This window comes from Hyla sarda, unplaced genomic scaffold, assembly GCF_029499605.1.
Source record: "Hyla sarda isolate aHylSar1 unplaced genomic scaffold, aHylSar1.hap1 scaffold_1928, whole genome shotgun sequence".
NCBI lineage: Eukaryota > Metazoa > Chordata > Amphibia > Anura > Hylidae > Hyla > Hyla sarda.
Window position 1 is genome coordinate 41,475 of NW_026608583.1, and position 20,445 is coordinate 61,919.

The window sequence follows — 20,445 nt, forward strand, 5'->3', positions numbered from 1 at the left end:
TTGGATCATTTGAGTAGCCAGCACACCTGTGCAGGTAGGGCATGACATGATAGGCAGCTGCCTTGATAGCGGGTGGGTGCTGAATGTTCCTAATTGACAAAATAAGATTAATGCTTATGAAGAAATATAAAATCTCATCCCTTCCCCAATATCGCGCCACACCCCTACCCCTTAATTCCCTGGTTGAACTTGATGGACATATGTCTTTTTTCGACCGTACTAACTATGTAACTATGTAACATAACATGGGGGGGGGGGGGGGGTCTCCTGGCTGTTCACACAGGTGTGTCATTGCTGTACATTGACCATGCATTGCTTCTGTGGTATTGCAAAGGCAAAGACAAATGCTTCCAGCCATCCATTGCACTAATGGATTGGTCATCAGCTGGCTGTCTATGTCCCGCATCAATATAGACCAAAGTACAGAGGGTTAGGCTATGCTATTGTGCACCTACCTGATGCATCAGAAGGTGCGAGGCCCTTGCTAAATTCTGTGCACAGACTTTGAGATCTATACTTTAGACTGTATCTAAACCTGCTCCAACATGGACTGACATTCTGGCCTACTTTCAGCCGATGCGACTTGTCTGTCGCTGAACAGTCGCTTTTTATGTATTCAGCACCTATGTATAATGTTGTAAAAATGCTCTAGAAGCTAAAGTCGCAGAAATGTCACACATATTTGGCCTGCAACTTTCTGTGCGACAAATTCAGACAGGAAAAATCAGTATAAATCCTTAGAAAATTATCCCCCAGTGTCTCCATCTGCTGGCGGTATTGAATAAGCATTGCTGCACTGATGGGGTATGCATTAGACGAAAAAAAAGAAGAAAAAGAAGAATAATACGCCCAGAAAAGAGGCGAAAAGGAGAAAAACGTAAAAAAACGTGAAAAAAAAGTAAGAGGAAGAGAAGGGAAAAAAAGGTGGAAATGGGTTTAAAAGTGATTTCGGCGGAGAATATATATATATATATATATATATATATATATATATATATATATATACGCGCACACACACACATATATATAAACGTATTCTCCGTTGAGATATTGCAGCCGCTGCTGTGTCCAGGCCCAGGAGCCTTAGCACTGTGCTGTGATGTCACTCAATACCACTGACATCACTAGGTGTAAACAACATCTCTCCTTTGCTGTGTATGTGACTATGGAGCTGTTTGGTGATGTCGTCTATTATGGCCTTCATAGAAGCAACAGGAGATTGTTGCATCCATCTAGAACCCTCAGAACTACAGTGCTATGATGTCACTCACTTCCACAGGCCTTGCAGAGTGTAAACAACAACAACCCAGCTTTGTTGTGTATGTAACCATAGGGATTTGTGATGTCACCTAGAACCTTCACAGCAGCGACAGCTTTATGAGGAGCATCAGCACTGCTCTGCCTGAGCAGAACCATCACCGCCATAGGTTGTCAAATAACCCGGATTTAACCCACACAGGTAAGTCCAATGGGGTGCAGGCATGTCCTCTATGCTTACAGCTTCCCGTGGGTGTTGGTTTGATACCGTTTGGGGACAGCCAAGGAGGCATCTGCAGGCAACAAAGGTAGGTGTGTGCTTGTGTGTGTGTTTCCTATGCAGATCCTAAGCCCAGTGTCACATGCAAGTAGGAGGAGTAAGAAGGGTTCCTGGCAAATCCGGGTTATGGATTGCATTTAAAAAGGCCCCGTGGGAGTGCAATGGGCCCCTGTCTTGCTGCTTAGCAATAATGGTATGGGTTTAGGTTCTGCTGTGTGTACTGGTGGTTGACTGCCCCCCAGCCCAGAGTGTGCATGGAAAATTGTCTGGCAGCCTCCCTGACAGCAAGCAGTGATAGTGCCCATGAAGGGGACCTTGTTGGGCCCGCCCCTTTCACGGTTATCGCTTCTCGGCCTTTTGGCTAAGATCAAGTGTAGTATCTGTTCTTATCAGTTTAATATCTGATACGTCCCCTATCTGGGGACCATATATTAAATGGATTTTTGAGAACGGGGGCCGATTTCGAAGCTTGCTTCCGTCGCCCTATGCATTGACCCGATATGGCAGTATCTTCGGGTACAGTGCACCACCCCCTTACAGGGTTAAAAAGAAAGATTCCTACTTTCATTGCTACCTGCTTGCTGGCTAGCCAGCTAGCCAGCCCTGTGGGCCTTGCTGCTGCTGCAGCCAAAAAACAAAAGGTGGTGCTGCTGCTTCTGCTGCTTCTGCTTGTGTCTGGCCGCTGTTGGAGCGTCCAGGCACAGGACTTCTGCTGCTGCTGACTAAATGGCCTCCTTAATTGGATCATTTGAGTAGCCAGCACACCTGTGCAGGTAGGGCATGACATGATAGGCAGCTGCCTTGATAGCGGGTGGGTGCTGAATGTTCCTAATTGACAAAATAAGATTAATGCTTATGAAGAAATATAAAATCTCATCCCTTCCCCAATATCGCGCCACACCCCTACCCCTTAATTCCCTGGTTGAACTTGATGGACATATGTCTTTTTTCGACCGTACTAACTATGTAACTATGTAACATAACATGGGGGGGGGGGGGGGGTCTCCTGGCTGTTCACACAGGTGTGTCATTGCTGTACATTGACCATGCATTGCTTCTGTGGTATTGCAAAGGCAAAGACAAATGCTTCCAGCCATCCATTGCACTAATGGATTGGTCATCAGCTGGCTGTCTATGTCCCGCATCAATATAGACCAAAGTACAGAGGGTTAGGCTATGCTATTGTGCACCTACCTGATGCATCAGAAGGTGCGAGGCCCTTGCTAAATTCTGTGCACAGACTTTGAGATCTATACTTTAGACTGTATCTAAACCTGCTCCAACATGGACTGACATTCTGGCCTACTTTCAGCCGATGCGACTTGTCTGTCGCTGAACAGTCGCTTTTTATGTATTCAGCACCTATGTATAATGTTGTAAAAATGCTCTAGAAGCTAAAGTCGCAGAAATGTCACACATATTTGGCCTGCAACTTTCTGTGCGACAAATTCAGACAGGAAAAATCAGTATAAATCCTTAGAAAATTATCCCCCAGTGTCTCCATCTGCTGGCGGTATTGAATAAGCATTGCTGCACTGATGGGGTATGCATTAGACGAAAAAAAAGAAGAAAAAGAAGAATAATACGCCCAGAAAAGAGGCGAAAAGGAGAAAAACGTAAAAAAACTTGAAAAAAAAGTAAGAGGAAGAGAAGGGAAAAAAAGGTGGAAATGGGTTTAAAAGTGATTTCGGCGGAGAAATATATATATATATATATATATATATATATATATATATATATATATACGCGCACACACACACATATATATAAACGTATTCTCCGTTGAGATGATATTGCAGCCGCTGCTGTGTCCAGGCCCAGGAGCCTTAGCACTGTGCTGTGATGTCACTCAATACCACTGACATCACTAGGTGTAAACAACATCTCTCCTTTGCTGTGTATGTGACTATGGAGCTGTTTGGTGATGTCGTCTATTATGGCCTTCATAGAAGCAACAGGAGATTGTTGCATCCATCTAGAACCCTCAGAACTACAGTGCTATGATGTCACTCACTTCCACAGGCCTTGCAGAGTGTAAACAACAACAACCCAGCTTTGTTGTGTATGTAACCATAGGGATTTGTGATGTCACCTAGAACCTTCACAGCAGCGACAGCTTTATGAGGAGCATCAGCACTGCTCTGCCTGAGCAGAACCATCACCGCCATAGGTTGTCAAATAACCCGGATTTAACCCACACAGGTAAGTCCAATGGGGTGCAGGCATGTCCTCTATGCTTACAGCTTCCCGTGGGTGTTGGTTTGATACCGTTTGGGGACAGCCAAGGAGGCATCTGCAGGCAACAAAGGTAGGTGTGTGCTTGTGTGTGTGTTTCCTATGCAGATCCTAAGCCCAGTGTCACATGCAAGTAGGAGGAGTAAGAAGGGTTCCTGGCAAATCCGGGTTATGGATTGCATTTAAAAAGGCCCCGTGGGAGTGCAATGGGCCCCTGTCTTGCTGCTTAGCAATAATGGTATGGGTTTAGGTTCTGCTGTGTGTACTGGTGGTTGACTGCCCCCCAGCCCAGAGTGTGCATGGAAAATTGTCTGGCAGCCTCCCTGACAGCAAGCAGTGATAGTGCCCATGAAGGGGACCTTGTTGGGCCCGCCCCTTTCACGGTTATCGCTTCTCGGCCTTTTGGCTAAGATCAAGTGTAGTATCTGTTCTTATCAGTTTAATATCTGATACGTCCCCTATCTGGGGACCATATATTAAATGGATTTTTGAGAACGGGGGCCGATTTCGAAGCTTGCTTCCGTCGCCCTATGCATTGACCCGATATGGCAGTATCTTCGGGTACAGTGCACCACCCCCTTACAGGGTTAAAAAGAAAGATTCCTACTTTCATTGCTACCTGCTTGCTGGCTAGCCAGCTAGCCAGCCCTGTGGGCCTTGCTGCTGCTGCAGCCAAAAAACAAAAGGTGGTGCTGCTGCTTCTGCTGCTTCTGCTTGTGTCTGGCCGCTGTTGGAGCGTCCAGGCACAGGACTTCTGCTGCTGCTGACTAAATGGCCTCCTTAATTGGATCATTTGAGTAGCCAGCACACCTGTGCAGGTAGGGCATGACATGATAGGCAGCTGCCTTGATAGCGGGTGGGTGCTGAATGTTCCTAATTGACAAAATAAGATTAATGCTTATGAAGAAATATAAAATCTCATCCCTTCCCCAATATCGCGCCACACCCCTACCCCTTAATTCCCTGGTTGAACTTGATGGACATATGTCTTTTTTCGACCGTACTAACTATGTAACTATGTAACATAACATGGGGGGGGGGGGGGGGGTCTCCTGGCTGTTCACACAGGTGTGTCATTGCTGTACATTGACCATGCATTGCTTCTGTGGTATTGCAAAGGCAAAGACAAATGCTTCCAGCCATCCATTGCACTAATGGATTGGTCATCAGCTGGCTGTCTATGTCCCGCATCAATATAGACCAAAGTACAGAGGGTTAGGCTATGCTATTGTGCACCTACCTGATGCATCAGAAGGTGCGAGGCCCTTGCTAAATTCTGTGCACAGACTTTGAGATCTATACTTTAGACTGTATCTAAACCTGCTCCAACATGGACTGACATTCTGGCCTACTTTCAGCCGATGCGACTTGTCTGTCGCTGAACAGTCGCTTTTTATGTATTCAGCACCTATGTATAATGTTGTAAAAATGCTCTAGAAGCTAAAGTCGCAGAAATGTCACACATATTTGGCCTGCAACTTTCTGTGCGACAAATTCAGACAGGAAAAATCAGTATAAATCCTTAGAAAATTATCCCCCAGTGTCTCCATCTGCTGGCGGTATTGAATAAGCATTGCTGCACTGATGGGGTATGCATTAGACGAAAAAAAAGAAGAAAAAGAAGAATAATACGCCCAGAAAAGAGGCGAAAAGGAGAAAAACGTAAAAAAACGTGAAAAAAAAGTAAGAGGAAGAGAAGGGAAAAAAAGGTGGAAATGGGTTTAAAAGTGATTTCGGCGGAGAATATATATATATATATATATATATATATATATATATATATATACGCGCACACACACACATATATATAAACGTATTCTCCGTTGAGATATTGCAGCCGCTGCTGTGTCCAGGCCCAGGAGCCTTAGCACTGTGCTGTGATGTCACTCAATACCACTGACATCACTAGGTGTAAACAACATCTCTCCTTTGCTGTGTATGTGACTATGGAGCTGTTTGGTGATGTCGTCTATTACGGCCTTCATAGAAGCAACAGGAGATTGTTGCATCCATCTAGAACCCTCAGAACTACAGTGCTATGATGTCACTCACTTCCACAGGCCTTGCAGAGTGTAAACAACAACAACCCAGCTTTGTTGTGTATGTAACCATAGGGATTTGTGATGTCACCTAGAACCTTCACAGCAGCGACAGCTTTATGAGGAGCATCAGCACTGCTCTGCCTGAGCAGAACCATCACCGCCATAGGTTGTCAAATAACCCGGATTTAACCCACACAGGTAAGTCCAATGGGGTGCAGGCATGTCCTCTATGCTTACAGCTTCCCGTGGGTGTTGGTTTGATACCGTTTGGGGACAGCCAAGGAGGCATCTGCAGGCAACAAAGGTAGGTGTGTGCTTGTGTGTGTGTTTCCTATGCAGATCCTAAGCCCAGTGTCACATGCAAGTAGGAGGAGTAAGAAGGGTTCCTGGCAAATCCGGGTTATGGATTGCATTTAAAAAGGCCCCGTGGGAGTGCAATGGGCCCCTGTCTTGCTGCTTAGCAATAATGGTATGGGTTTAGGTTCTGCTGTGTGTACTGGTGGTTGACTGCCCCCCAGCCCAGAGTGTGCATGGAAAATTGTCTGGCAGCCTCCCTGACAGCAAGCAGTGATAGTGCCCATGAAGGGGACCTTGTTGGGCCCGCCCCTTTCACGGTTATCGCTTCTCGGCCTTTTGGCTAAGATCAAGTGTAGTATCTGTTCTTATCAGTTTAATATCTGATACGTCCCCTATCTGGGGACCATATATTAAATGGATTTTTGAGAACGGGGGCCGATTTCGAAGCTTGCTTCCGTCGCCCTATGCATTGACCCGATATGGCAGTATCTTCGGGTACAGTGCACCACCCCCTTACAGGGTTAAAAAGAAAGATTCCTACTTTCATTGCTACCTGCTTGCTGGCTAGCCAGCTAGCCAGCCCTGTGGGCCTTGCTGCTGCTGCAGCCAAAAAACAAAAGGTGGTGCTGCTGCTTCTGCTGCTTCTGCTTGTGTCTGGCCGCTGTTGGAGCGTCCAGGCACAGGACTTCTGCTGCTGCTGACTAAATGGCCTCCTTAATTGGATCATTTGAGTAGCCAGCACACCTGTGCAGGTAGGGCATGACATGATAGGCAGCTGCCTTGATAGCGGGTGGGTGCTGAATGTTCCTAATTGACAAAATAAGATTAATGCTTATGAAGAAATATAAAATCTCATCCCTTCCCCAATATCGCGCCACACCCCTACCCCTTAATTCCCTGGTTGAACTTGATGGACATATGTCTTTTTTCGACCGTACTAACTATGTAACTATGTAACATAACATGGGGGGGGGGGGGGGGTCTCCTGGCTGTTCACACAGGTGTGTCATTGCTGTACATTGACCATGCATTGCTTCTGTGGTATTGCAAAGGCAAAGACAAATGCTTCCAGCCATCCATTGCACTAATGGATTGGTCATCAGCTGGCTGTCTATGTCCCGCATCAATATAGACCAAAGTACAGAGGGTTAGGCTATGCTATTGTGCACCTACCTGATGCATCAGAAGGTGCGAGGCCCTTGCTAAATTCTGTGCACAGACTTTGAGATCTATACTTTAGACTGTATCTAAACCTGCTCCAACATGGACTGACATTCTGGCCTACTTTCAGCCGATGCGACTTGTCTGTCGCTGAACAGTCGCTTTTTATGTATTCAGCACCTATGTATAATGTTGTAAAAATGCTCTAGAAGCTAAAGTCGCAGAAATGTCACACATATTTGGCCTGCAACTTTCTGTGCGACAAATTCAGACAGGAAAAATCAGTATAAATCCTTAGAAAATTATCCCCCAGTGTCTCCATCTGCTGGCGGTATTGAATAAGCATTGCTGCACTGATGGGGTATGCATTAGACGAAAAAAAAGAAGAAAAAGAAGAATAATACGCCCAGAAAAGAGGCGAAAAGGAGAAAAACGTAAAAAAACGTGAAAAAAAAGTAAGAGGAAGAGAAGGGAAAAAAAGGTGGAAATGGGTTTAAAAGTGATTTCGGCGGAGAAATATATATATATATATATATATATATATATATATATATATATATATACGCGCACACACACACATATATATAAACGTATTCTCCGTTGAGATATTGCAGCCGCTGCTGTGTCCAGGCCCAGGAGCCTTAGCACTGTGCTGTGATGTCACTCAATACCACTGACATCACTAGGTGTAAACAACATCTCTCCTTTGCTGTGTATGTGACTATGGAGCTGTTTGGTGATGTCGTCTATTATGGCCTTCATAGAAGCAACAGGAGATTGTTGCATCCATCTAGAACCCTCAGAACTACAGTGCTATGATGTCACTCACTTCCACAGGCCTTGCAGAGTGTAAACAACAACAACCCAGCTTTGTTGTGTATGTAACCATAGGGATTTGTGATGTCACCTAGAACCTTCACAGCAGCGACAGCTTTATGAGGAGCATCAGCACTGCTCTGCCTGAGCAGAACCATCACCGCCATAGGTTGTCAAATAACCCGGATTTAACCCACACAGGTAAGTCCAATGGGGTGCAGGCATGTCCTCTATGCTTACAGCTTCCCGTGGGTGTTGGTTTGATACCGTTTGGGGACAGCCAAGGAGGCATCTGCAGGCAACAAAGGTAGGTGTGTGCTTGTGTGTGTGTTTCCTATGCAGATCCTAAGCCCAGTGTCACATGCAAGTAGGAGGAGTAAGAAGGGTTCCTGGCAAATCCGGGTTATGGATTGCATTTAAAAAGGCCCCGTGGGAGTGCAATGGGCCCCTGTCTTGCTGCTTAGCAATAATGGTATGGGTTTAGGTTCTGCTGTGTGTACTGGTGGTTGACTGCCCCCCAGCCCAGAGTGTGCATGGAAAATTGTCTGGCAGCCTCCCTGACAGCAAGCAGTGATAGTGCCCATGAAGGGGACCTTGTTGGGCCCGCCCCTTTCACGGTTATCGCTTCTCGGCCTTTTGGCTAAGATCAAGTGTAGTATCTGTTCTTATCAGTTTAATATCTGATACGTCCCCTATCTGGGGACCATATATTAAATGGATTTTTGAGAACGGGGGCCGATTTCGAAGCTTGCTTCCGTCGCCCTATGCATTGACCCGATATGGCAGTATCTTCGGGTACAGTGCACCACCCCCTTACAGGGTTAAAAAGAAAGATTCCTACTTTCATTGCTACCTGCTTGCTGGCTAGCCAGCTAGCCAGCCCTGTGGGCCTTGCTGCTGCTGCAGCCAAAAAACAAAAGGTGGTGCTGCTGCTTCTGCTGCTTCTGCTTGTGTCTGGCCGCTGTTGGAGCGTCCAGGCACAGGACTTCTGCTGCTGCTGACTAAATGGCCTCCTTAATTGGATCATTTGAGTAGCCAGCACACCTGTGCAGGTAGGGCATGACATGATAGGCAGCTGCCTTGATAGCGGGTGGGTGCTGAATGTTCCTAATTGACAAAATAAGATTAATGCTTATGAAGAAATATAAAATCTCATCCCTTCCCCAATATCGCGCCACACCCCTACCCCTTAATTCCCTGGTTGAACTTGATGGACATATGTCTTTTTTCGACCGTACACTATGTAACTATGTAACATAACATGGGGGGGGGGGGGGGGTCTCCTGGCTGTTCACACAGGTGTGTCATTGCTGTACATTGACCATGCATTGCTTCTGTGGTATTGCAAAGGCAAAGACAAATGCTTCCAGCCATCCATTGCACTAATGGATTGGTCATCAGCTGGCTGTCTATGTCCCGCATCAATATAGACCAAAGTACAGAGGGTTAGGCTATGCTATTGTGCACCTACCTGATGCATCAGAAGGTGCGAGGCCCTTGCTAAATTCTGTGCACAGACTTTGAGATCTATACTTTAGACTGTATCTAAACCTGCTCCAACATGGACTGACATTCTGGCCTACTTTCAGCCGATGCGACTTGTCTGTCGCTGAACAGTCGCTTTTTATGTATTCAGCACCTATGTATAATGTTGTAAAAATGCTCTAGAAGCTAAAGTCGCAGAAATGTCACACATATTTGGCCTGCAACTTTCTGTGCGACAAATTCAGACAGGAAAAATCAGTATAAATCCTTAGAAAATTATCCCCCAGTGTCTCCATCTGCTGGCGGTATTGAATAAGCATTGCTGCACTGATGGGGTATGCATTAGACGAAAAAAAAGAAGAAAAAGAAGAATAATACGCCCAGAAAAGAGGCGAAAAGGAGAAAAACGTAAAAAAACTTGAAAAAAAAGTAAGAGGAAGAGAAGGGAAAAAAAGGTGGAAATGGGTTTAAAAGTGATTTCGGCGGAGAAATATATATATATATATATATATATATATATATATATATATATATATACGCGCACACACACACATATATATAAACGTATTCTCCGTTGAGATGATATTGCAGCCGCTGCTGTGTCCAGGCCCAGGAGCCTTAGCACTGTGCTGTGATGTCACTCAATACCACTGACATCACTAGGTGTAAACAACATCTCTCCTTTGCTGTGTATGTGACTATGGAGCTGTTTGGTGATGTCGTCTATTATGGCCTTCATAGAAGCAACAGGAGATTGTTGCATCCATCTAGAACCCTCAGAACTACAGTGCTATGATGTCACTCACTTCCACAGGCCTTGCAGAGTGTAAACAACAACAACCCAGCTTTGTTGTGTATGTAACCATAGGGATTTGTGATGTCACCTAGAACCTTCACAGCAGCGACAGCTTTATGAGGAGCATCAGCACTGCTCTGCCTGAGCAGAACCATCACCGCCATAGGTTGTCAAATAACCCGGATTTAACCCACACAGGTAAGTCCAATGGGGTGCAGGCATGTCCTCTATGCTTACAGCTTCCCGTGGGTGTTGGTTTGATACCGTTTGGGGACAGCCAAGGAGGCATCTGCAGGCAACAAAGGTAGGTGTGTGCTTGTGTGTGTGTTTCCTATGCAGATCCTAAGCCCAGTGTCACATGCAAGTAGGAGGAGTAAGAAGGGTTCCTGGCAAATCCGGGTTATGGATTGCATTTAAAAAGGCCCCGTGGGAGTGCAATGGGCCCCTGTCTTGCTGCTTAGCAATAATGGTATGGGTTTAGGTTCTGCTGTGTGTACTGGTGGTTGACTGCCCCCCAGCCCAGAGTGTGCATGGAAAATTGTCTGGCAGCCTCCCTGACAGCAAGCAGTGATAGTGCCCATGAAGGGGACCTTGTTGGGCCCGCCCCTTTCACGGTTATCGCTTCTCGGCCTTTTGGCTAAGATCAAGTGTAGTATCTGTTCTTATCAGTTTAATATCTGATACGTCCCCTATCTGGGGACCATATATTAAATGGATTTTTGAGAACGGGGGCCGATTTCGAAGCTTGCTTCCGTCGCCCTATGCATTGACCCGATATGGCAGTATCTTCGGGTACAGTGCACCACCCCCTTACAGGGTTAAAAAGAAAGATTCCTACTTTCATTGCTACCTGCTTGCTGGCTAGCCAGCTAGCCAGCCCTGTGGGCCTTGCTGCTGCTGCAGCCAAAAAACAAAAGGTGGTGCTGCTGCTTCTGCTGCTTCTGCTTGTGTCTGGCCGCTGTTGGAGCGTCCAGGCACAGGACTTCTGCTGCTGCTGACTAAATGGCCTCCTTAATTGGATCATTTGAGTAGCCAGCACACCTGTGCAGGTAGGGCATGACATGATAGGCAGCTGCCTTGATAGCGGGTGGGTGCTGAATGTTCCTAATTGACAAAATAAGATTAATGCTTATGAAGAAATATAAAATCTCATCCCTTCCCCAATATCGCGCCACACCCCTACCCCTTAATTCCCTGGTTGAACTTGATGGACATATGTCTTTTTTCGACCGTACTAACTATGTAACTATGTAACATAACATGGGGGGGGGGGGGGGGGGGTCTCCTGGCTGTTCACACAGGTGTGTCATTGCTGTACATTGACCATGCATTGCTTCTGTGGTATTGCAAAGGCAAAGACAAATGCTTCCAGCCATCCATTGCACTAATGGATTGGTCATCAGCTGGCTGTCTATGTCCCGCATCAATATAGACCAAAGTACAGAGGGTTAGGCTATGCTATTGTGCACCTACCTGATGCATCAGAAGGTGCGAGGCCCTTGCTAAATTCTGTGCACAGACTTTGAGATCTATACTTTAGACTGTATCTAAACCTGCTCCAACATGGACTGACATTCTGGCCTACTTTCAGCCGATGCGACTTGTCTGTCGCTGAACAGTCGCTTTTTATGTATTCAGCACCTATGTATAATGTTGTAAAAATGCTCTAGAAGCTAAAGTCGCAGAAATGTCACACATATTTGGCCTGCAACTTTCTGTGCGACAAATTCAGACAGGAAAAATCAGTATAAATCCTTAGAAAATTATCCCCCAGTGTCTCCATCTGCTGGCGGTATTGAATAAGCATTGCTGCACTGATGGGGTATGCATTAGACGAAAAAAAAGAAGAAAAAGAAGAATAATACGCCCAGAAAAGAGGCGAAAAGGAGAAAAACGTAAAAAAACGTGAAAAAAAAGTAAGAGGAAGAGAAGGGAAAAAAAGGTGGAAATGGGTTTAAAAGTGATTTCGGCGGAGAAATATATATATATATATATATATATATATATATATATATATATATATATACGCGCACACACACACATATATATAAACGTATTCTCCGTTGAGATATTGCAGCCGCTGCTGTGTCCAGGCCCAGGAGCCTTAGCACTGTGCTGTGATGTCACTCAATACCACTGACATCACTAGGTGTAAACAACATCTCTCCTTTGCTGTGTATGTGACTATGGAGCTGTTTGGTGATGTCGTCTATTATGGCCTTCATAGAAGCAACAGGAGATTGTTGCATCCATCTAGAACCCTCAGAACTACAGTGCTATGATGTCACTCACTTCCACAGGCCTTGCAGAGTGTAAACAACAACAACCCAGCTTTGTTGTGTATGTAACCATAGGGATTTGTGATGTCACCTAGAACCTTCACAGCAGCGACAGCTTTATGAGGAGCATCAGCACTGCTCTGCCTGAGCAGAACCATCACCGCCATAGGTTGTCAAATAACCCGGATTTAACCCACACAGGTAAGTCCAATGGGGTGCAGGCATGTCCTCTATGCTTACAGCTTCCCGTGGGTGTTGGTTTGATACCGTTTGGGGACAGCCAAGGAGGCATCTGCAGGCAACAAAGGTAGGTGTGTGCTTGTGTGTGTGTTTCCTATGCAGATCCTAAGCCCAGTGTCACATGCAAGTAGGAGGAGTAAGAAGGGTTCCTGGCAAATCCGGGTTATGGATTGCATTTAAAAAGGCCCCGTGGGAGTGCAATGGGCCCCTGTCTTGCTGCTTAGCAATAATGGTATGGGTTTAGGTTCTGCTGTGTGTACTGGTGGTTGACTGCCCCCCAGCCCAGAGTGTGCATGGAAAATTGTCTGGCAGCCTCCCTGACAGCAAGCAGTGATAGTGCCCATGAAGGGGACCTTGTTGGGCCCGCCCCTTTCACGGTTATCGCTTCTCGGCCTTTTGGCTAAGATCAAGTGTAGTATCTGTTCTTATCAGTTTAATATCTGATACGTCCCCTATCTGGGGACCATATATTAAATGGATTTTTGAGAACGGGGGCCGATTTCGAAGCTTGCTTCCGTCGCCCTATGCATTGACCCGATATGGCAGTATCTTCGGGTACAGTGCACCACCCCCTTACAGGGTTAAAAAGAAAGATTCCTACTTTCATTGCTACCTGCTTGCTGGCTAGCCAGCTAGCCAGCCCTGTGGGCCTTGCTGCTGCTGCAGCCAAAAAACAAAAGGTGGTGCTGCTGCTTCTGCTGCTTCTGCTTGTGTCTGGCCGCTGTTGGAGCGTCCAGGCACAGGACTTCTGCTGCTGCTGACTAAATGGCCTCCTTAATTGGATCATTTGAGTAGCCAGCACACCTGTGCAGGTAGGGCATGACATGATAGGCAGCTGCCTTGATAGCGGGTGGGTGCTGAATGTTCCTAATTGACAAAATAAGATTAATGCTTATGAAGAAATATAAAATCTCATCCCTTCCCCAATATCGCGCCACACCCCTACCCCTTAATTCCCTGGTTGAACTTGATGGACATATGTCTTTTTTCGACCGTACTAACTATGTAACTATGTAACATAACATGGGGGGTCTCCTGGCTGTTCACACAGGTGTGTCATTGCTGTACATTGACCATGCATTGCTTCTGTGGTATTGCAAAGGCAAAGACAAATGCTTCCAGCCATCCATTGCACTAATGGATTGGTCATCAGCTGGCTGTCTATGTCCCGCATCAATATAGACCAAAGTACAGAGGGTTAGGCTATGCTATTGTGCACCTACCTGATGCATCAGAAGGTGCGAGGCCCTTGCTAAATTCTGTGCACAGACTTTGAGATCTATACTTTAGACTGTATCTAAACCTGCTCCAACATGGACTGACATTCTGGCCTACTTTCAGCCGATGCGACTTGTCTGTCGCTGAACAGTCGCTTTTTATGTATTCAGCACCTATGTATAATGTTGTAAAAATGCTCTAGAAGCTAAAGTCGCAGAAATGTCACACATATTTGGCCTGCAACTTTCTGTGCGACAAATTCAGACAGGAAAAATCAGTATAAATCCTTAGAAAATTATCCCCCAGTGTCTCCATCTGCTGGCGGTATTGAATAAGCATTGCTGCACTGATGGGGTATGCATTAGACGAAAAAAAAGAAGAAAAAGAAGAATAATACGCCCAGAAAAGAGGCGAAAAGGAGAAAAATGTAAAAAAACGTGAAAAAAAAGTAAGAGGAAGAGAAGGGAAAAAAAGGTGGAAATGGGTTTAAAAGTGATTTCGGCGGAGAAATATATATATATATATATATATATATATATATATATATATATATACGCGCACACACACACATATATATAAACGTATTCTCCGTTGAGATATTGCAGCCGCTGCTGTGTCCAGGCCCAGGAGCCTTAGCACTGTGCTGTGATGTCACTCAATACCACTGACATCACTAGGTGTAAACAACATCTCTCCTTTGCTGTGTATGTGACTATGGAGCTGTTTGGTGATGTCGTCTATTATGGCCTTCATAGAAGCAACAGGAGATTGTTGCATCCATCTAGAACCCTCAGAACTACAGTGCTATGATGTCACTCACTTCCACAGGCCTTGCAGAGTGTAAACAACAACAACCCAGCTTTGTTGTGTATGTAACCATAGGGATTTGTGATGTCACCTAGAACCTTCACAGCAGCGACAGCTTTATGAGGAGCATCAGCACTGCTCTGCCTGAGCAGAACCATCACCGCCATAGGTTGTCAAATAACCCGGATTTAACCCACACAGGTAAGTCCAATGGGGTGCAGGCATGTCCTCTATGCTTACAGCTTCCCGTGGGTGTTGGTTTGATACCGTTTGGGGACAGCCAAGGAGGCATCTGCAGGCAACAAAGGTAGGTGTGTGCTTGTGTGTGTGTTTCCTATGCAGATCCTAAGCCCAGTGTCACATGCAAGTAGGAGGAGTAAGAAGGGTTCCTGGCAAATCCGGGTTATGGATTGCATTTAAAAAGGCCCCGTGGGAGTGCAATGGGCCCCTGTCTTGCTGCTTAGCAATAATGGTATGGGTTTAGGTTCTGCTGTGTGTACTGGTGGTTGACTGCCCCCCAGCCCAGAGTGTGCATGGAAAATTGTCTGGCAGCCTCCCTGACAGCAAGCAGTGATAGTGCCCATGAAGGGGACCTTGTTGGGCCCGCCCCTTTCACGGTTATCGCTTCTCGGCCTTTTGGCTAAGATCAAGTGTAGTATCTGTTCTTATCAGTTTAATATCTGATACGTCCCCTATCTGGGGACCATATATTAAATGGATTTTTGAGAACGGTGGCCGATTTCGAAGCTTGCTTCCGTCGCCCTATGCATTGACCCGATATGGCAGTATCTTCGGGTACAGTGCACCACCCCCTTACAGGGTTAAAAAGAAAGATTCCTACTTTCATTGCTACCTGCTTGCTGGCTAGCCAGCTAGCCAGCCCTGTGGGCCTTGCTGCTGCTGCAGCCAAAAAACAAAAGGTGGTGCTGCTGCTTCTGCTGCTTCTGCTTGTGTCTGGCCGCTGTTGGAGCGTCCAGGCACAGGACTTCTGCTGCTGCTGACTAAATGGCCTCCTTAATTGGATCATTTGAGTAGCCAGCACACCTGTGCAGGTAGGGCATGACATGATAGGCAGCTGCCTTGATAGCGGGTGGGTGCTGAATGTTCCTAATTGACAAAATAAGATTAATGCTTATGAAGAAATATAAAATCTCATCCCTTCCCCAATATCGCGCCACACCCCTACCCCTTAATTCCCTGGTTGAACTTGATGGACATATGTCTTTTTTCGACCGTACTAACTATGTAACTATGTAACATAACATGGGGGGGGGGGGGGGGGGGTCTCCTGGCTGTTCACACAGGTGTGTCATTGCTGTACATTGACCATGCATTGCTTCTGTGGTATTGCAAAGGCAAAGACAAATGCTTCCAGCCATCCATTGCACTAATGGATTGGTCATCAGCTGGCTGTCTATGTCCCGCATCAATATAGACCAAAGTACAGAGGGTTAGGCTATGCTATTGTGCACCTACCTGATGCATCAGAAGGTGCGAGGCCCTTGCTAAATTCTGTGCACAGACTTTGAGATCTATACTTTAGACTGTATCTAAACCTGCTCCAACATGGACTGACATTCTGGCCTACTTTCAGCCGATGCGACTTGTCTGTCGCTGAACAGTCGCTTTTTATGTATTCAGCACCTATGTATAATGTTGTAAAAATGCTCTAGAAGCTAAAGTCGCAGAAATGTCACACATATTTGGCCTGCAACTTTCTGTGCGACAAATTCAGACAGGAAAAATCAGTATAAATCCTTAGAAAATTATCCCCCAGTGTCTCCATCTGCTGGCGGTATTGAATAAGCATTGCTGCACTGATGGGGTATGCATTAGACGAAAAAAAAGAAGAAAAAGAAGAATAATACGCCCAGAAAAGAGGCGAAAAGGAGAAAAACGTAAAAAAACGTGAAAAAAAAGTAAGAGGAAGAGAAGGGAAAAAAAGGTGGAAATGGGTTTAAAAGTGATTTCGGCGGAGAAATATATATATATATATATATATATATATATATATATATATACGCGCACACACACACATATATATAAACGTATTCTCCGTTGAGATATTGCAGCCGCTGCTGTGTCCAGGCCCAGGAGCCTTAGCACTGTGCTGTGATGTCACTCAATACCACTGACATCACTAGGTGTAAACAACATCTCTCCTTTGCTGTGTATGTGACTATGGAGCTGTTTGGTGATGTCGTCTATTATGGCCTTCATAGAAGCAACAGGAGATTGTTGCATCCATCTAGAACCCTCAGAACTACAGTGCTATGATGTCACTCACTTCCACAGGCCTTGCAGAGTGTAAACAACAACAACCCAGCTTTGTTGTGTATGTAACCAAAGGGATTTGTGATGTCACCTAGAACCTTCACAGCAGCGACAGCTTTATGAGGAGCATCAGCACTGCTCTGCCTGAGCAGAACCATCACCGCCATAGGTTGTCAAATAACCCGGATTTAACCCACACAGGTAAGTCCAATGGGGTGCAGGCATGTCCTCTATGCTTACAGCTTCCCGTGGGTGTTGGTTTGATACCGTTTGGGGACAGCCAAGGAGGCATCTGCAGGCAACAAAGGTAGGTGTGTGCTTGTGTGTGTGTTTCCTATGCAGATCCTAAGCCCAGTGTCACATGCAAGTAGGAGGAGTAAGAAGGGTTCCTGGCAAATCCGGGTTATGGATTGCATTTAAAAAGGCCCCGTGGGAGTGCAATGGGCCCCTGTCTTGCTGCTTAGCAATAATGGTATGGGTTTAGGTTCTGCTGTGTGTACTGGTGGTTGACTGCCCCCCAGCCCAGAGTGTGCATGGAAAATTGTCTGGCAGCCTCCCTGACAGCAAGCAGTGATAGTGCCCATGAAGGGGACCTTGTTGGGCCCGCCCCTTTCACGGTTATCGCTTCTCGGCCTTTTGGCTAAGATCAAGTGTAGTATCTGTTCTTATCAGTTTAATATCTGATACGTCCCCTATCTGGGGACCATATATTAAATGGATTTTTGAGAACGGGGGCCGATTTCGAAGCTTGCTTCCGTCGCCCTATGCATTGACCCGATATGGCAGTATCTTCGGGTACAGTGCACCACCCCCTTACAGGGTTAAAAAGAAAGATTCCTACTTTCATTGCTACCTGCTTGCTGGCTAGCCAGCTAGCCAGCCCTGTGGGCCTTGCTGCTGCTGCAGCCAAAAAACAAAAGGTGGTGCTGCTGCTTCTGCTGCTTCTGCTTGTGTCTGGCCGCTGTTGGAGCGTCCAGGCACAGGACTTCTGCTGCTGCTGACTAAATGGCCTCCTTAATTGGATCATTTGAGTAGCCAGCACACCTGTGCAGGTAGGGCATGACATGATAGGCAGCTGCCTTGATAGCGGGTGGGTGCTGAATGTTCCTAATTGACAAAATAAGATTAATGCTTATGAAGAAATATAAAATCTCATCCCTTCCCCAATATCGCGCCACACCCCTACCCCTTAATTCCCTGGTTGAACTTGATGGACATATGTCTTTTTTCGACCGTACTAACTATGTAACTATGTAACATAACATGGGGGGGGGGGGGGGGGGGTCTCCTGGCTGTTCACACAGGTGTGTCATTGCTGTACATTGACCATGCATTGCTTCTGTGGTATTGCAAAGGCAAAGACAAATGCTTCCAGCCATCCATTGCACTAATGGATTGGTCATCAGCTGGCTGTCTATGTCCCGCATCAATATAGACCAAAGTACAGAGGGTTAGGCTATGCTATTGTGCACCTACCTGATGCATCAGAAGGTGCGAGGCCCTTGCTAAATTCTGTGCACAGACTTTGAGATCTATACTTTAGACTGTATCTAAACCTGCTCCAACATGGACTGACATTCTGGCCTACTTTCAGCCGATGCGACTTGTCTGTCGCTGAACAGTCGCTTTTTATGTATTCAGCACCTATGTATAATGTTGTAAAAATGCTCTAGAAGCTAAAGTCGCAGAAATGTCACACATATTTGGCCTGCAACTTTCTGTGCGACAAATTCAGACAGGAAAAATCAGTATAAATCCTTAGAAAATTATCCCCCAGTGTCTCCATCTGCTGGCGGTATTGAATAAGCATTGCTGCACTGATGGGGTATGCATTAGACGAAAAAAAAGAAGAAAAAGAAGAATAATACGCCCAGAAAAGAGGCGAAAAGGAGAAAAACGTAAAAAAACGTGAAAAAAAAGTAAGAGGAAGAGAAGGGAAAAAAAGGTGGAAATGGGTTTAAAAGTGATTTCGGCGGAGAAATATATATATATATATATATATATATATATATATATATATATATATATATATATACGCGCACACACACACATATATATAAACGTATTCTCCGTTGAGATATTGCAGCCGCTGCTGTGTCCAGGCCCAGGAGCCTTAGCACTGTGCTGTGATGTCACTCAATACCACTGACATCACTAGGTGTAAACAACATCTCTCCTTTGCTGTGTATGTGACTATGGAGCTGTTTGGTGATGTCGTCTATTATGGCCTTCATAGAAGCAACAGGAGATTGTTGCATCCATCTAGAACCCTCAGAACTACAGTGCTATGATGTCACTCACTTCCACAGGCCTTGCAGAGTGTAAACAACAACAACCCAGCTTTGTTGTGTATGTAACCATAGGGATTTGTGATGTCACCTAGAACCTTCACAGCAGCGACAGCTTTATGAGGAGCATCAGCACTGCTCTGCCTGAGCAGAACCATCACCGCCATAGGTTGTCAAATAACCCGGATTTAACCCACACAGGTAAGTCCAATGGGGTGCAGGCATGTCCTCTATGCTTACAGCTTCCCGTGGGTGTTGGTTTGATACCGTTTGGGGACAGCCAAGGAGGCATCTGCAGGCAACAAAGGTAGGTGTGTGCTTGTGTGTGTGTTTCCTATGCAGATCCTAAGCCCAGTGTCACATGCAAGTAGGAGGAGTAAGAAGGGTTCCTGGCAAATCCGGGTTATGGATTGCATTTAAAAAGGCCCCGTGGGAGTGCAATGGGCCCCTGTCTTGCTGCTTAGCAATAATGGTATGGGTTTAGGTTCTGCTGTGTGTACTGGTGGTTGACTGCCCCCCAGCCCAGAGTGTGCATGGAAAATTGTCTGGCAGCCTCCCTGACAGCAAGCAGTGATAGTGCCCATGAAGGGGACCTTGTTGGGCCCGCCCCTTTCACGGTTATCGCTTCTCGGCCTTTTGGCTAAGATCAAGTGTAGTATCTGTTCTTATCAGTTTAATATCTGATACGTCCCCTATCTGGGGACCATATATTAAATGGATTTTTGAGAACGGGGGCCGATTTCGAAGCTTGCTTCCGTCGCCCTATGCATTGACCCGATATGGCAGTATCTTCGGGTACAGTGCACCACCCCCTTACAGGGTTAAAAAGAAAGATTCCTACTTTCATTGCTACCTGCTTGCTGGCTAGCCAGCTAGCCAGCCCTGTGGGCCTTGCTGCTGCTGCAGCCAAAAAACAAAAGGTGGTGCTGCTGCTTCTGCTGCTTCTGCTTGTGTCTGGCCGCTGTTGGAG

The 20,445-nt window shown here is 46.0% G+C and overlaps 9 non-coding genes across 9 annotated transcripts; all 9 read left to right on the plus strand.

Annotated features, from left to right (window-relative positions):
- The first annotated feature begins 1,878 nt into the window (after positions 1-1,878).
- LOC130316252 (U2 spliceosomal RNA) lies at positions 1,879-2,069 on the plus strand. Its single transcript, XR_008863604.1, has one exon. It is a non-coding gene; the product is annotated as a U2 spliceosomal RNA (small nuclear RNA).
- A 2,089-nt stretch (positions 2,070-4,158) lies between these two features.
- LOC130316253 (U2 spliceosomal RNA) lies at positions 4,159-4,349 on the plus strand. Its single transcript, XR_008863605.1, has one exon. It is a non-coding gene; the product is annotated as a U2 spliceosomal RNA (small nuclear RNA).
- A 2,082-nt stretch (positions 4,350-6,431) lies between these two features.
- Positions 6,432-6,622, plus strand: LOC130316256 (U2 spliceosomal RNA). Its single transcript, XR_008863607.1, has one exon. It is a non-coding gene; the product is annotated as a U2 spliceosomal RNA (small nuclear RNA).
- A 2,086-nt stretch (positions 6,623-8,708) lies between these two features.
- Positions 8,709-8,899, plus strand: LOC130316257 (U2 spliceosomal RNA). The gene has a single exon (XR_008863608.1). It is a non-coding gene; the product is annotated as a U2 spliceosomal RNA (small nuclear RNA).
- A 2,087-nt stretch (positions 8,900-10,986) lies between these two features.
- Positions 10,987-11,177, plus strand: LOC130316258 (U2 spliceosomal RNA). The gene has a single exon (XR_008863609.1). It is a non-coding gene; the product is annotated as a U2 spliceosomal RNA (small nuclear RNA).
- Positions 11,178-13,268: 2,091 nt separating this feature from the next.
- Positions 13,269-13,459, plus strand: LOC130316259 (U2 spliceosomal RNA). The gene has a single exon (XR_008863610.1). It is a non-coding gene; the product is annotated as a U2 spliceosomal RNA (small nuclear RNA).
- Positions 13,460-15,533: 2,074 nt separating this feature from the next.
- On the plus strand, positions 15,534-15,724 carry LOC130316262 (U2 spliceosomal RNA). Its single transcript, XR_008863613.1, has one exon. It is a non-coding gene; the product is annotated as a U2 spliceosomal RNA (small nuclear RNA).
- A 2,083-nt stretch (positions 15,725-17,807) lies between these two features.
- Positions 17,808-17,998, plus strand: LOC130316260 (U2 spliceosomal RNA). The gene has a single exon (XR_008863611.1). It is a non-coding gene; the product is annotated as a U2 spliceosomal RNA (small nuclear RNA).
- Positions 17,999-20,095: 2,097 nt separating this feature from the next.
- LOC130316261 (U2 spliceosomal RNA) lies at positions 20,096-20,286 on the plus strand. The gene has a single exon (XR_008863612.1). It is a non-coding gene; the product is annotated as a U2 spliceosomal RNA (small nuclear RNA).
- The last annotated feature ends 159 nt before the right edge of the window (positions 20,287-20,445 follow it).